We start from the raw sequence: 12381 nt of genomic DNA on the forward strand, positions 1-12381 counted from the left end.
GAGTCTTTACACAGCTTCCCCGCAGCCCCTCCACCTCCTGCCTCCCCAGGGGCTGGTGGGTGAGGCTGGAAGGTCCCTCCTCAAATGTCCAGCTGGTGACCAGCTCCACCCCGTCACCCCATTAACATCACTCAGGTGAGCTCCAAAAGGGGGATCCTTATGGATAACAGAAGTCACCTTCAGGCTTCTCATCACATAGAAAAGCCCAAGGGTTTAAGGTCTCGGTGCCCAAAACAGGAATGAAGACCAAATATTTATTTCTTATTATAAATCACGGTATCACATGTACCATGGAGGAAATGGCAGAGACTAGAGTGGCAATCAAGGAGAGGAGTGGGTGGCTGGAGAGGCAGTTGGGAAGACAGAAGCCCCAGATTTGTGGCAATTTGATTGGAGGTGGAGCAGGAGATGAAGAGCGTGCTGGTGGTTCTGTGCAGGCCACTCGCTGTGCTGCCTGCAAGCAGGTGTCTGACAGGCAGCGGTGGAGCGGGTGTCTGGAGTACAGGAGGCAGGTTACAGCAGAGGCGGGGGTTGGGGGCATGCAGGTGGTCTTTGAAGCCATGAGAGTGAATGACATCAACCAGGAAAGGAGGGTATGTTGAGTGAAAGAAAAGGTGTGAACAGATGTGAGCTCCACTTATAGTTAAAGGATAAAGAGAGAGAGAATGAGAAATGGGGGGAGGGGGGGGGTGTGTCTTTGTTCAGGAATCCATTGGTAGGAGGTAAACACAAAGAAAAGTGATGGTGGGAGGAGGAAGCGACACGCCCAGCTCTCTGGGCTGGTGGGATAATTAAAGCTACATGGGGCAGATCAGCAAGAGGAAATGACCGTGTGAGAACATGTCTGTGCATGGAACCCACATGCAGGAGAGGTTCAGAGACGGGCAGGCATGTCATTCTGAGCTAAGGATGCGCAAGGCACCTGCGGCTTCAGAGGGGCAGAAGGTCTTTCACAGGATGATGAGAGCAGATGCTCAGTAACTGGACGTTTGCCCGGCCCTGTAGACCTGTCAGAAAACGTTATTTCTGGGCAGTCCCTAATGTTAGTTATCTAAGAGAGGTAGGAGTTTCCTGAGCCTGCAGGGTCTCCATGGCCTGCAGCTCAGAGTACCCACAGGCCCAAGGGCCCATCTTGGGGAGGCTGTTCTGACCCAGTCCAGGGAGACTGTGAGGGCAGGGCGGTGGAGGGAGCAAGCCCTGGAGGGCTTCCAAGGGGCCAATAGGTTCTATTTCTTGATCCGGGCAGTGATCTGTCTCCTGTTCACTCTCATGTTATCTGTGAAATGGCATGTGTCTGTATGGATGTTATATTTCACCATGAAAAGTATACCTTCTGTGTTCAGAGAAGCAGCAAAAACCCAGAAGCCTATTTAAAAACACGATTTCATCCACTGATTCCATTTCTCTAATTAAAGTGCCTATTAAATTTGACAAGAAGAGACTTATATGTAATTTAAAATAGAACTAATCCTATATAATAAAGAGGTGATATGCAAACTAACCCTCACGCACTCGCAAGATGGTTGCCTACGACCAGAATGGCAGGGGGGTTAGTGAGGGACAACCAAACGACTGAACAGCAGGCTGTGTGGGGGGACCAGGCAGGAGGGGGGAGCCATGAGGGGTGACCAGGCCAGTGAGGGGGCAGTTGGGGGCAACCAGGCCAGAAGTGGGGGGCAGTTAGGGGCGACCAGGCAGGCAGGCAGGTGAGCGATTAGGATTGTGAGAGGATTGTGAGAGGGATTGTGAGAGGGGTCCTGGGTTGGAGAGGGTGCAGGCTGGGCTGAGGGGACCTTCCCCCGGTGCATGAATTTTGTGCACCATGTCTCTAGTTCTTACATAAATGTTACTGAGCAAACCATTTTTTGAAACATCAGATATGGCTCCTCAGATCATCTAAGATGAGAAATATCAAGTTGTCAGGAGATAAATGGCTTTAGAGTCTCTTTCCTCTTTAAAAGGCAGCAGGCTCCCCCGCTGCACAAGGCTCCCTCCCCAAAACAGAGAGTGGAGAGCGGCACCCACGGGTAACCTCCTTCCCTGATTGAATATCAGCTCCCTTAGGGTGGAAGGGGCTTGCTTTCTCTAGTGCCCTTTTAAAAAAGTAAGTTATCAAGTAAATTTGATTTTCACACAAAAGGGATGTGATCAGGCCCGTAGGCTGATGGGAGTGGAAGATCCCCCGCTCCTGCTCACCCCAGGGCTCCTCACTGGTTTTTCCCTCCATGCTCTCTCCACCCATCGTTACCTGGACAACAAAGGCTGGCTGATAGCATGGGCAATAGCAGGCAGACCCCAGAGCTCCCCGCGCAATCTGGGGGGAAAGGAGAGAGATAATGAGAAATCTTGGGGGGAATCTTGTCTTCAGAGAATCTTTTTCTTTCATTTTCACATTTATTCCACTTTGCCCAGAATATTATTTTGGTCTCAGACCATCTTATTCATCCATTCTGCTGGATATTGCAAATGATTTAAATCCAGAAACCTTTTCTATGTGACTTTCAAATGTGGGCTTATACTTACCTTTGATTATGCTTATGCTTACTAGTCTGATGATTCTATTCAGACAAAACAAAACAAGGACTCAGAGGCCTTCACCCCGCCCCTTCTCCCCCCCCCCCCCCCCACCGAGGCCCCTCCTCAGCCCACATCTAACCCCAGGGGACAGGGAGCGTGACTCCAGACTGCAGGACAGAGCAAGGACAGCCAGTGTTGCCCAGGGCCTCCCGGGGGCTCAAGCATCCCAAATACTGCTCACCATCTAAGTAAGCATAATAATTGCTGATCGTGTCTGGGAAGGGGCTTTGCCTGAGAAGATTGCTTTTCCCTGGTACAAATAATGGATTCCTTTTCTAGTCTTCCCTTTCTGGCCAACCCTGAGTTTCAGTTGTTGGCATGGGTCCCTCCCACACTCAAGGGGAACAGATTATACACCAGAAGGTGGAGGTCATGGGAGAACACCCCAGAGTCTGTTCAACACAGTTATTAAAATCTGTCCCATAGCAGACCAATCGGGTGACACAAACATAGGAGCAAACAGTCAAAACTGCTGGCAGCAGCCCTAGCTGGTTTGGCTCAGTGGATAGAGCATCAGCCTGTGGACTGAAGGGTCCTGGGTTCGATTCCAGTCAAGGGAACATGCCCAGGTTGTGGGCTCGATCCTCAGTAGGGGCTGTGCAGGAGGCAGCCAATCAATGATCTCTCTCATCATTGATGTTTCCATCTCTCTCTCTCCCTGACCTTTCCTCTCTGAAATCAATAATATCTATACTAATAAAAGGATAATATGCTAATTAGACCAGGAGATCTTCCAGACATCCTTCCGGACAAAGCCATGGTGGTGGGGCCAAGGCAGAGGCGGTTACGGGCGACCAGGCCATGAGGGGAGGGCAGTTGAGGGTGATCAGGCTGGCTGGAGATGGGGCAGTTGGGGGGGACCAGGCCTACAGGGGGGATAAGTTGGGGGCAAGCAGGCTGGCAGGGTGGGGGCAGTTGGGGGTGATCAGGTCAGCAGGAGGGGGCAGTTGGGGGTGATCAGGCCAGCAAGGGGGGGGCAGTTGGTGGCAAGCAGGCCAGCAGGCAGAGTGGTTAGGGGCGACCAGGCAGGCAGGCAGGTGAGCAGTTAGGAGCCAGCAGTCCGGATTGCAAGAGGGATGTCTGACTGCTGGTTTAGGCCTGATCACACAGGGATTGGGCCTAAACCGGCAGTTGGACATCCCCTGAGGGGCCCCAGATTGGAGAGGGTGTAGGCCGGACTGAGGGATACCCCCTCCCCCGCACGAATTTCATGCACCGGGCCACTAGTGTGTGTGTGTGTGTGTGTGTGTGTGTGTGTGTGTATAAAATTATATATATATATATATATATATATATATATATAATTTTTTTTTTTTAACAAAAACAAAAAACCGCTGGCAGCAGCCTACTGGGCTCTTTCTTCCTGGAGTCTGCCATGCGATGCCCCTGCTCCACTGTCTCTGTGGCGACACTCACCACAGTCCTTCCCAGCATCCTCTCACAATGCCAGCACGCACTGTCCCAGCTCTCTGTTAGCAAAGGTGTATTCTGACAGAGGTTACCACTGGGAGCACGGAGGGTTTGGGCAGGAAAGGGACATCACCAGTCGTGTATCAGAGAGGGGTCATACCGTGTGAAAGGCAAAAAGGAAAGAAGGGAAGGACAAGGAAGCATGAGGATGGGGAAGGAGAAAGAGGGAGAGAGGTAGGGGGAAGAGTGGGAGGGGTGATCAGGGAGAAGGAGGGAGGGAAGGAAGAGGGCCTTAGAGATCTGACCTCTCCTTGTCTTCTGGCTTCCGGCTGAGGGACAGAGAGGGCGGGCAGGAGGCTGGAAACATTTGCCCAACTTGCCCACGTTGAAAGTGCCCTTCCAGCAGCTTCTCCACTTAGGGCATCTCCCTTACCCTTCTCCCCACAGAGGGTGTGGGTGCAGGCAGAAGCAAAACTCTTCTCCTCACGGCTTGGGAGAGTCCCTGGGTTCTGAGTCCTGCCAGTCGCTCACTCTGTTGGGCCAGAACGGCACCAGGTGTTAGACCAGGGGGGTCTGGTGGGGTCCGCACAGTGGGGTCAGCCGGGACCTGGGTCAGCCGCCTTGGTTACTTGAGTTCTGGCTGGGAAAGAATGCAGAGTCCAGACTCAAACTACAAGGGCAAGTTTATTTAGAAATCACAGAGGTAGAGCGAGTGGTCGGGGAAATGGGCACCGGAAACCAGGAGAGAGGAAGGCGAGGGGAACAGGGAAGACCAAGGGGAGGGAAAGGCTCGGCACCCCGGGTCCTTCCTCCCAAGGGGAAGATCTCAATAGAAGACTCAGCAGCCTTCCAGGTGTGTCCTTCCAGCGTCCTGGTCCCCACTGATTGGTTGGTACCAGTGAGAGGGTAACTGTGAACGCAGGCGACCGGGCAGGGGTCCAGTGGAAAACAAAGGCAGCTGAAACACAGGCAGGGCAGACGCGGCAGTTTGAGCAGCCTAATCACAACCAAGCAAGCAGAAATAAGAAAATGTTTCTGGACTCAAAGCGGGAGGCATGGGAAAACAAGGGAGGGCCCGCAGCACCAAGGTGTACGAACTCATAGAAACGGGGAAAGTTCAGCACAGGAACAGAGAAAGGACACACAGAAACAGGGAAAGTTCAGGCCCACTGCTGGGCAAGAACAATTGAGGGGATCAAGCAGGTGACGACCTGGATAGATATAGAAGCAGGCTTGTAGCAAATGTGTACCCCTGGACGACAGGGCTTCACGGGGCAGCCCGTTACTCGCCCCCTCCTCGTGAGGGGGGTCTGAATCTGCCTGTAATACATTTTGCACACTTTTGCCTAAATCTTCTGGTCCTCAGAGTTCATTTTTCCGAATCTCAAGACACGACCCTGAGGGGGTGCGGGGGCGCAGACCTCGGCTCACCGTCCTGGTTATGACCAGGACAGGGGTCAGTAGTCACTGCAGCTGGTCCTGAGGCAGCCATGGTGTTGCTTGTCCGGTTTTGCTGCTTTCCTGGGCCCGGAGCTGAAACACACTGAGGCCTGGACGGATTTGATGCGGGTCAGAGCCTCGTTGTCCTGGGCTTCATGCTGAAGGGCTGTTCTCCGCCCCGGTGTGTCCCCGGGGGAGGTCTAACCCCCAGGACTAGCATCAAGCCAGGGAGGAAAGGTCAGGGGAGGGTCCAAACCGCATGACCAGCGATATGGGGGCGAGGTCCTTGTTTTCCCAGCTTTGCCCCTTGCTAGGCACCCAGGCCTTTCCGCCCTGGTGACCTCTGTACCTGGCCCATCGTCCTTGCTCTGCTCATGTCTAACTGCCCACCACAGCTCCAGGGGCCAGGCTGCCGGTCACTGACGCAGGCCTCTCTGATCCGCACTCTGGGTCTCCAGCCGCCCAGGTGTGAGCGGGCTCAGCCTCCTCCAGGTCTTCACCTTACGGACCTTCTCACCTTGACCTTGGGGCTCTTCCAGTCCTCCCTCCACCTCTTCTCCCCGCACCTGCCACGGGTGCAGCCAGGGGCCAGTCCTTCCCAGGAGAGTTCTGCTGCTCACAAAACTATGGGAAGGACCTCCCACTCCCACCCCTCCACCCCCCGCCAATCCTGTGTTTCCCTCCAGAGCAGTCTAGACATTTCTGGTGGTGGGAGCTGGGGGGGTACTAACTCCAGGCTTAATGAGAATCCCCACTCTGAGCTCTGGCTCAGTGCTCTCCGCTCCGTCCGTGACTGGGCAGTCTCCTGTGTTGGCACAGGCACGGCTGCGACCCTGTGTCCTCAGCAAACTGTGCTCCAGGCGCATGGCTGGGCTCCTGCTGTGCAGTGGGATGATTCTGAAACATAGAAGAAAGTAAAACCCCTTCTTCCTCACCCCGGACGGGCTTATAGGAACACATCCCTGCCCTGGGTTTAAGGTATCCCTCCCTTTTGCCTCATCAGCAGACTTTAGCAGACATCCCTTTTCTAGATATTTTCAGCTCCCCTTTCCAGCTCTGAATGCCATAAATTCAATGGAAGGAAAAACACATCAGTTTAACCTCCCATAAATATTATGCCCGCAGAATTCTTCCGAAAGATCCCTCAGGCTGCAGTGCAGGAGATGAATTAAACATGAGCAAGACTGGCGACAGGCAGGCCACTTAGGATGCTGAGGCCAAACACCAGGCAGAGGGTGACCCTGCGTGTGGCAAAGGCGGCGGTGTGGCCGAAAAGGGATGAGTTAGACGTGTGTTAGGAGATGAATATTGAGGTCAAGCCAGGAAGGCTTCACCGTGGTTGTTTGTTTCAGGAGGAGGCAGCTGTCAGGATGGAAGGGCAGGAGCAGTGAAGCGTCATCACCTATCCGCTGGGCCTTCGGGCCAGCACAAGCCCCACTCAGCACCCCACTGCCCTGGAGCTTCTCACCCTTTCTCCGCTGTTCCCACAGCAAAAGTATGGCTTTTGCGTTAACTCACTGTGGGCCACTGCTTTGGCCATATTTCTCCAGCCATCCAAGTAGCAAGTTCACCCTGTCTCCTGGGGGCCTTGCTAGGGTGTGAACACTTGTATTTTTCAAGTTAATATACTCTTCCCTATTTCATTTTATTTCCTGGCCCTTGAGATGACATACGGTCTCAATATCCTCTCCCAGCTTCTACCAGAACCTGTTGGCCAGGTATTGAAGCACATTTGGGATCGCACATGACCACCCTTGATCAGGGAGCCCAGGCCGGTCAGGATAGATGTACCTAAGAATTTGAAGTTAAGGTTTTCTCTGCTCCATCTGGCAATGCAGCTTTCCTCTCCGAGACTGTGCCTGGCGGGGGAGGGGCTGAGCAAAGGCAAGCAAAATCACCACAAGCATTTCCAGCTGCTTTAAACCGCCCTGTCTTCAGTGTTCACTTCGTTGCTGCAGACCTTCAACCGTTTTCCAGAATCCTGACCATGTTGGTCCTGACAGATGCGATTTGTCCTGTGGTATTTATGTTGGGGAATGAGAGCAGGAAGCTGTCTGACCCGCCATTTTGCGGACGTCACCCCTGTTTCCTCCTGCTGCACAAGGAGCTGTTACGTACAGCACAGCAGAGGGAGGGCTCAGAAAGCTGAGGAACCACGTCCAGGAAGCAACAGTCTGAGAGAATGAGCTTAAATGATGGTTAAATGCTCACCCAGGCAGCTCTGCTATTCCAAGGCCAGGCCCTCGTTAGGCCCTAAGACAGTGATGGCGAACCTTTTGAGCTTGGCGTGTCAGCATTTTGAAAAACCCTAACTTAACTCTGGTGCCGTGTCACATATAGAAATTTTTTGATATTTGCAACCATAGTAAAACAAAGACTTATATTTTTGATATTTATTTTGTATATTTAAATGCCATTTAACAAAGAAAAATCAACAACAAAAAATGAGTTCTCGTGTCACCTCTGACAGGCGTGTCATAGGTTCGCCGTCACTGCCCTAAGACAGGGGGAGGGACATTGAGGAGACGCCCAGCCATGACTCATCAGACACATTTCAACCTTCCGAGCCTACAGATCCACATCACTCCCTTCTGCCAACCATGAGATGGAAGAAAACACAGAGGCCTTTCTTCAACAAAATAACACATGGGCCCCTGAGGACCCACACCTTCCTCTTAGCCCCAGCGATTATCACTAGGGCTCGGCTGAGTTTTACCTAACACAGAGCCTGGCTCAGAAAGGTGGCAGACATTTTTCAGAGCACTTCCAGCCGAATAAGTAACTCGCAGCTGCCTGGGGTTAGGCATTTTAATGTTATGGTCAAAGCATACAAGGATGACATAAGGCCTGGGTGCAAATGCTGAGAGTTGCTTTGGGAAACTTGAATATTTAAAGTGAGACAGGATAGTAAGCCAGGACAAGTGGAACAGGGAAACGGAGACATTGTTAAACAGCCAAGCAGTTCACAGCCATCTAGTAAATCACAGAATCATCTTCCCGGACAGCGCACACTTAGAGTAAATGGTTTACACTTCTCCTCCCCACCAGAGGGTCAGTAGCTTAAATCACTCTACTAGGGAGAGAGATGACAGAAATCCAATTAGTGCCCTATGTGCCAACCACACCCAAGGACAACCGCAGTCAGGGGAATAAATCTCATTTTGGCGCCTCAGCAAAATGCCGATGAATAGCCTATTGAGATCCTCTCCTAAGACCTCCCCTAATATCCCCGCCTTTAGAAAACAGATAAGAACCCTCAAAACAAAGACCCAGCATGGGTTCTTTCTGGAACGCGCCCTTGCCTTTCTTCCCTCTCAGTAGTACATCTTCACTTTCTCTCCTAAGCTGTAAGGGTCCCCGTGAGACTTGCAACCAAGGAAGGAACAGGCAGCAGCTCCTCCTGGGCTCACCCCGAAGCTGTCACCAAGGCCCCTTTCCTCTGACTTCCGTGAGCTACCAGAAGCCTCACTGTAACTCACTGGGTTTCCTACAATGTTTCCAGAGGGCCAAGCAGAGTGCGGCGTAGGCTCTCTCCTGTTGCTTCTTTTCTCTAAGACTTTTAAATACATATATATTTTTCTTGATTTCAGGGAGGAAGGAAGAGGGAGAGATAGAAACATCAATGATGAGAGAGAATCATTGATCGGCTGCCTCCTGCATGCCCCCCACCGGGATTGAGCCTGCAACCTGGGCATGTGCCCTGACTGGGAATCAAACCATGACCTCCTGGTTCATAGGTCGATGCTCAACCACGAGCCACACCGGCCTGGCTCCCCTAAACTTTTCAGTAAGCTAAAAGCAGCCCTGCCTTGGCTCACTTATTTCACTGTAGCTTTTACTTTTCCGTGAGTGCATGAAGCCAGCGTGGCCCACTCTTTCCTATAACATTTCTAGAGAGCCAAAGCAGAGCTGCACCAAGGCTCTCTCCCGCTGCTTCTTCCACCCTAAGCCCTCCCTTTGTTTCACTGTCCCAGCTTTAATAAACATACTCTCAATCCCATCTGGACTTGTGTTGTGAAATCTTTCCTGCACAAAGTCAAGAACCCACACACTACAGGCTGGCCTGAGACACACCTGCTCTGGGACCAGTCCCTTTCCAGTGCCAAAAGCACCATGTATATAGAGAAATTCAGGAAGCCACAAATATCCCCAGGGCAAGGTCAAAGCTCAGAAAACACCCCAGAAGACCCTAAACTGTCCTCTTCGTCTGACTCATAGTCTTTGTGCAAGTATAACTAATTATTAAAGGAGTACCCCAGAACAAAATAAATCTACAAAGACTGGGAGAGATATTGCAGATTTGGTTTATTTTGTGTTTTGTATTTTTCTTGCTCCTGGCATTCAAGAAAATTTCTGTCAAACATAGCTGAACACAAGCTAAGGTATAGATACTTCAATGAACACACACAACAAGAAATATACCCTTTGAAAACTAGTTGAGGAAAGACACACCAATTGGGTTATTACAGCTTTTAATAAAAATAAAAAAAACACTGAGGAATGAGAAGAATCTGGTTTGCAGAGTTACCACAGTACAATATTTAAATGTCTAATTTTCAAATCAAAGTCACAAGACATACTGAGAAACGAAAAAGCATTGTCCACTCAATGTAACAAAATAAATTGACAAAAACCATCCCTAGAAAAACCTAGACATTGAACTTACTAGAGAAAGATTTTAAAACAACTGTTTTAAATATGTTTAAAGGCTAAAGGAAAACATAGAAAAATAACTAAAGAAAATCAGGAAAATAATGTATGAACAAATGAGAATATTAATAAAGATATCTTTTATAGAGAAACCAAATGAATTCTGGAGCTAAAAGTACAATAACTAAAATGAATATTTCACTGGAGGGATTCAATATCAGAGTTGAACAGATAGAAGAAAAAAAGTCACTAAACTTTAAAATAGAACAATTGAAATGACCAAATATGAAGGATAGAAAAGAAAAAGAATTTTAAAAAGTGAATAGAATCCAAGGAATTTGTGGAACAGCATCAAGCAGACATACACACACATTATGGGTCCCAAAAGGAGAAAAGGGAGAGAAGTGGGTAGAAAAAATATTTGAAGAAAGAATGCCTGAAAACTTCCAAAATTTGATGAAATACATGAATCTATAAATGCAAGAACCTTAACAACTTTCAAGTAGAATAAATTCAAAAGCTAAAGACAGAGAGAATCTTGACAGAGAATCTTAATGGCAGCTATTTATTATGGACAGATAAAGGTTTCTTAGTGAAAATTAATAATGAATTTTCACCAGACACCATTAAAGCCAGAAAACAGTGAATGACATATTTAAAGTGCTAAAAGAAAAACATCTGTCAACCAAGAATTCCCTATCTAACAAAACTTGCCTCCAAAATAATGACAGAAAAAGTAGTATTCTCTGTGCCGGGCACTGATGTCCCGCTATTTCCCTCACCCTGCAGGCCCGCTAGTGCCTCTCTGGTCCCCAGGCTGGTCCCCATGTCGCCTGCCTGCCCACCTGCTGTTCAGCACCCCTGGCCTGGTTTCCGTGACCTCCTCCAGACCACTTGGTCTCAACCCGGGTTTCCACTACTAGAAGCAACACCCAATGAACTGAGGATTCTCAGAGAAACTTTCATTCAGTATATTATGAGAAAGTGTGTTTTTGTGGAGTTGAAGAAAAGAAATCATTAGAAATTCTTCTAAAAGATGACTGTATGGATATTGAGAAACTTTATACTTTTAGTCAAAGGTTTCCTCTCCCCTCCACATACCGTGCACTGGTATGGGAGGTGCTTCTAGGGATCCTGCCTCCACACCATGAGTCCCATGCCCAGGGGATGATGTATCATAAGGGCAGTACTCGGATGTCCTTCATGCCCTGAAAGTCGTTCGCTTTGTCAGGGATGCCACACCTCAGGTTGAAGTCTATCTCTGCATGTATCAGCTGGAGTCTGGAAAGTTGCCTTGAAGCCCCTCCTTCCCACTGAAGCCAGAAAATGAAGTGTTTCTTGCCATTGCTAAGGCCATGGGAGAGATGGTGGAAGATAATGTGGACTGTTCCTGGATCACCTGATGCTTGGTGAACCAGTTAAACAACAAGACTCCTTACTCCAGTTGCCAAAGGCTTGTGAACAGTACTTGAATCTGGAGGATAGCAGGCTGTGAGTCGCCTGAAGATGAGTTCTGCCGTGTCCAGACTGCTTTACAATCTCTGGTTCAAGAGGTGCTTCGCAGGGTGCTTGCCCGAATCCAGTTTACAGAGGGTTTGGGATAAAGTTGTAAGTGGATCCTGTAAGATCTTAGTTTTGCAGCAGTGGAAATTTTATTAACCATTAAACTAAAAGTAATGACACTGAACAATTCAGAGAAAATAACAAAGTTTCTGGAAAATATTCCCCAGGACAGCTCAGATGCAATTGTGAGAAAGGCCATCGACTTGTGGCACAAACACTGTGGGACTCCAGTACATTCAGCGTGAACACTGTGGACAGTCTGCCGGGCCTGGACTGATCTAAGCCGATTGAAACAGGATTCTTGCTTTGTTGCTTTTCCTAAATTATATAATTAAGATGCCTGGGGTTGCTGTGCTGTGGAGCAGCATCTTTTGCTTATAGAGATGTACAAAGTTCCACTTTGAATACAATTTAGAGGGTTGTTGGAGTTTCTAAAGCAGTTCAGTGGAGGTGGTGGTGGGGGAATGGCATGGGGGTTAGGTGCTTTAACAAGCAGTGCATGACCACACCCTGCCCTGCTTCTCTCTAATTAGCACCAAGCCAGTGACTTGCTAAGGTCTATTTCTGGAATAAAGAATAACTCCCCTTTGTTCACACACAAAAAGTATTCTCTGATAAACAGAAGCTGAGTTTGTTACCACTAGATTTTCCTATAAGAAATGCTAAAAGAAATCATTCACATTGAAATAAAAGGATTCTAGACAGTAACTCAAAGCTATATGAAGAAATAAAAATCTCTGG

The 12381-nt window shown here is 49.2% G+C and overlaps 1 pseudogene; it reads left to right on the forward strand.

Annotated features, from left to right (window-relative positions):
* Positions 1 to 539: 539 nt before the first annotated feature.
* Positions 540 to 11885, forward strand: LOC139019327 (TBC1 domain family member 7 pseudogene; annotated as a pseudogene).
* The last annotated feature ends 496 nt before the right edge of the window (positions 11886 to 12381 follow it).

This window comes from Myotis yumanensis, unplaced genomic scaffold (genome assembly GCF_028538775.1).
Source record: "Myotis yumanensis isolate MYYU_CA2020_CCGP unplaced genomic scaffold, mMyoYum1.0.hap1 SCAF_11, whole genome shotgun sequence".
Classification (NCBI taxonomy): Eukaryota; Metazoa; Chordata; class Mammalia; order Chiroptera; family Vespertilionidae; genus Myotis; species Myotis yumanensis.